Consider the following 4,898-nt stretch of genomic DNA (forward strand, 5'->3'; position numbering starts at 1 on the left):
GGCGCATACTTTGAATAAAATATTTGTTATCATTCTCTTGAAATAAATGTGTTTTTTTCTTGAAAAAATACCGGTTTCATATGTATACACCTGGTAAATAATCCGCTCGCTCCTATAGCGCAACCTTTTGTCATCCCTTTCATGAAACAATACCTCCATGCTTATCCCCCTCCTCTCCACCTCTTCACATTCCTCCAACCAATGCTCCAATTTTGCATCCCCCTTCCTGCACAATTCACACAATCTCTTCTCTCTAGAAAGCCAGAACCCATTATACTTCTCCATGCACCCGCACCTCATTCTCGCTATAAGTTCCTGAATTCCTTGCTCTCCTTTCTTACACACATATTGCGCTCTTTCCCTTGGCATAATCCACTCATAGTTTCCGTTACACCTTGACTCTCTTATTCTCTCCTGTCCTTCTGCCCTCTCCGTCTTCATGCTATTCTTTTGAACCACCTCATATACCTTCCTTCCTCGTGCATTCTGCTAAATTCATCCATCTGCAATCCATTCGTTCTAAAATACCTTCCCCTTTCCACCTCCATCTTTGCACCACTACGTCTGTTCTCCTTCTCCCACCAACACTCAAAACCAATTTTCTTCCCCCCTCTTCCAAAAATTTCTCCTCATATTTACACGCTCGACTTCATCATGTCCCTTAAAGCCTCTTCGCTCTTTGCCAACAGCACTATGTCATCTGCATTTGCGAGTGACCATATCCTGACTCCTCCTACCCTAACTCCTACCCTAACCCCTCCTTCCACTCCGGCCCCTAGCTTACTTTCCATATCAGCGATCAAAATTGCAAAAAGCGTTGGGCTAAGTGGGCACCGTTGCCTCAACCCCCTATCCATCCAGAATCCCTCAGAGATTCCCTCCCCTCCTCACGCTATCTTTCGTCTCCTCATATACCTCCCTTTCGATCGGGACCCTCTTCACTCCCCTCTCCTCCATTTCCTCCCACAACCTCCCCCTATCCACCGACGGGAACGCGCTCTTTAGATGTACAAAAAACGCGTACACTTTAGCACCCTTTTTGGCTAATTCTCTATCCACCACGTGTTGCAAGACGTAAATATTGTCAACAGCGCTCCTTCTCTCTCTAAAGCCTGCCTGCATCTCCGGCAATGTTCCTTTCCCCTCAACATTCTCTCGCAGCCAATCTGCTAACATCATCGCGTATATTTTGTACGCAGTATTCATGAGCGTAATTCCTCTATAATTTCCCTGCCTCTTCCTATCCCCTTTGTTATACAGTGGTACGATCAACCCCTCTCTCCACCCTCTTGGGAATTTCTCACCCCTCCATACTTATTTCACTACCCCCTTCATCTTCTGCCTTATCTCTTGTGTGCCAAACAACCACGCTTCGTTCTCTACCCCGTCAATCGCTGCTGCCTTCGATTTTTTCAACTTCCCTATCTGCTTCTCTACCTCCTCGTCGTTCGGCTGCCAAGCATTTATTTCAGCTTTGTTGAAAATAATTGCTTTCAGCTGAAAATTTGAATGTCCATTTTTGGATGAAAATTATTCTTTTCATGTTTAAAATCCAAAAATTGTGGTAAAAATTTGTCTTTGTTAAGGCCATGTGTCAAAGCAGCACTAGCGCAGCGAGTAGGCAACTTCGAACTTCTAGGGGTCTGTGGGTAAAACAGATTGCATGATTACCGACAGAGAAAGTTCAAAGTCAATCTTCTGTTGTAAAACCTAAATATGTCTGTCGATAATCATTATTTGCATAAATAAACTTTTTTCTTCCAACTCTTTGCAAGGCCACAAACGATCCTTTAATATTTATTAAAATTTCCCGAAAAAAAATTTCCGCGTTATTTAAACCTTTATTTTTCAATATGGATGAAAAAATATTGATTTTAGGGCTGACTTGATCAGCTTTTATACTCATCACATGGCCTTAATTGAAAATTTAAATTCAGCTATTTCGTCGAGAATCCACATATTTGGGCAAAATTCGATTATTTTGTACTAAAAGTTCTTTTTCTTTGCAAGTTAATGTTTATGTTTCATAATTCTTTTTTTTTCTGTGTTAAAAGTTTAAGGATTACAGTGTAATATTCATCATTTTTGTTAAAAATTCATTTGTAAATCGGACTTCATCGTTTACTTAAAGCGGCGTTTTCTCAATTTCACTCTTTGACGCGGGTAACACTTGATCAATATTTTCATTGGTAGAATCTTTAGTAATGTTGAATAGTCTCGGCCGTGGTTTCACTATGGTCTTGAACGTTTCACTTAGCATACTTTTGTTATAGGCTTTAAACATTTTTAGCATTCAATACTTTCGTCGTATCACATTACTTTTTCTAACAATTTGAAGCAAAGTATCCATCTGTTTGCTGAAATCCATGTTGATGTAACTCTAGCTCAATCATAAATCAACTTTCAGTAGCTTCAGTCTATCGTTGCACACAGTGCTAAGATAGTAATCTGTTGAAAGTTCTAGTGAAAATTAAAAAAAGAAATGTCTGGAGAAAAATATCTAAAAATGATCAACTCAGTTGGCCATATGAATGGGTTTATACATAGGAAAACGCTATCCACATTGGTCAGATTCTAAATGATTGCATGAGTGTTTATGTGCAGAGGTGTATGTATCATATAATCACGACCCAGAAGTTAGCTATGCATATAGATATGAAATTTCGACCTTGAATAAAAAATGCAATAATAGTCGTAGCCAAAAAATAAAAACACCACCAGAATCGTCTGAGCCATATCTCTAGGTATTTTTTTCACATAAAAAAGTCATTTTTTAAACAATAACGTTGTTAATTAACATTTAACCTTTATTATAAAAAAACTAAAAGTCCTATAGAAGAAGTGAAGATAGTTCTGGATTCATCTCGGCAATATCGCCAGGTGTTTTTTTCATTTTATTTTAATTAATGATTTAAATAATTATATTGTTTATAATTTTTAGTAATTTATTTAACAATTTTAATAAAGAATTGAGTGTTAATAAGTGACAAACAACATACATTGACGTATCATCAAGGAAAAAAATGTTTAACTATGCAAAAAAGTTAGTGTAAATATTGTATTTTCCACCTCCACGATCATACCTTTACGATATTAGATTATTCAACCTTTATTATAAAATAAACTAAAAGACCTATAGAAAAAGTAAAGATTGTTCTGGATTCTTCTCGGCAATATATCCAGGTGTTTAAAAAAAATTTTGAAATTAATTATTTGAACAATTATATTGTTTATAATTTTTGGGAATTTACTTAACTATATTTATTTAACAATATATAGGAAAATTTATTTATGAGCATTATGCTTGTTGAGGATAAACGAAGTATGTAAGCATGAAACTATAAATGGCCAGATTTCTACAATAGTAACTAGCATGTGCGCATAGCACTCAGGGTCGGTCCGGACCCTCAGCCTCGTTCTGCTTGTACTTGAGTAAGCTACTTCCTCACGTATCGTATTGGTCTATTGCACCTCCATTTCTTTATTTCAAATATATATACTTTTGCTCAAACTTTGTTTGTGAATTGAAATCAGATTCGCATCCCTTCACCAGGTTATGGGCCCAGAGGACGCGAAAAGTCCATATTGGGCGCGGTGTATCACTGCTGTATAAGAGTACAGTGGCGGTCGCGATGTCACACCTACTAATATCCAACGGAATTCATGATCTGGAAACGTCCAAGGAAATTTGGGATAAGATCAAGAATACGTACGAGTTGGGTGGTCGGGCGCGGAAAGCGTTACTACTGGAGAGTTTGACTCTTGCTTGATATTGCTTGATAACAAAGAGTCACGTATCATATCAGAGCTTTATTGGTGCGTTGTAATATCTGACGGTCACAACGAGATCAGACATCGCGTACCCTGTTGTAAATTACTTAAATAAGTTCAATACAAATTACAACGCAGAGCACAGGAAAGCCACAAAAAGAGTGCTGCGTTATCTCAAAGGCACAGTTCACTGTGGACTTGCATTTGAAAAATCGTGTCTGGGCTTATTCGGTGTAGTCGATGCTGACTGGGCGGGAAACGCAATATATCGTCGTTCATATTCGGAGTACGGGTTCATCCTAGGGGGGTCAGTTATTAGCTGGAAAGCGCGAAAGCAGAAAACTGTCGCATTGTCAAGTGTCGAGGCCGAATGCACGGCAGTGGTGGAGGCCACTAAGGAGGCATTGTACTTGCACAGCTTGCTGTATAACATGCAGTTGTTAGACAAAGACGATCACTCTTTTTAATTGCAATCAAGGGGCGATGTAGCTAGCTTAGAATAATATGTATCATTCTTGGACGAAATGCATAGATGTAAGACATCATTTTGTCAGAGGTGTATATGCTGAGGGTTATGAAGGTAAATGAAGCATGTAAACATGAAACTATAGATGGCCAGTTTCCTACTATAGTTACTAACATGTACGCCTAGTGCTCTGGCTCGGTTAGGACTCTCAGTCTCGTTTAGCTTGTACTAGAGTAAGCTACGTCCTCGCGTATCGCATTGATGTATTGCACCTCCTATTTGTTATTTTAAATATATATACTTTTTCTCAAACTTTGTTTGTCAATTAAACTCAGATTCGCATCCTCTCATAAATACTGATATCGTGCCGGTGAAAACATTTATCTATGGATTACCGATGTTTGAAGATTATTTTACAAATCAAGACCTACTTTTGTTTCGTGCAAAAATAAATGTTGTACATAGGCTCCGCAAAAGGGCCCTATTGAGCACCTCTATGTGCTGTACCCAGAATAATCCTGTTGCGATGACATTCAAGACTCAATATTCCGCGACCCCCTTGGCGGCGTGAGATGTACAGTCGCGGAACGGAATACTTAAGATGCATGCTTTTGTTCATGTGCATAACCTTTCTTGTCCCGATATCAAGAGATCTGAGCTC

General features: G+C 38.6%; 1 protein-coding gene across 6 annotated transcripts in view; it reads left to right on the forward strand.

Annotated features, from left to right (window-relative positions):
* LOC117179664 (golgin subfamily A member 2) overlaps positions 1-4,898 on the forward strand; it is a 167,512-nt gene that overhangs the window by 30,877 nt on the left and 131,737 nt on the right. The window lies entirely within an intron of this gene.

The sequence above is a fragment of the Belonocnema kinseyi genome, chromosome 9 (assembly GCF_010883055.1).
Source record: "Belonocnema kinseyi isolate 2016_QV_RU_SX_M_011 chromosome 9, B_treatae_v1, whole genome shotgun sequence".
Taxonomy (NCBI): domain Eukaryota; kingdom Metazoa; phylum Arthropoda; class Insecta; order Hymenoptera; family Cynipidae; genus Belonocnema; species Belonocnema kinseyi.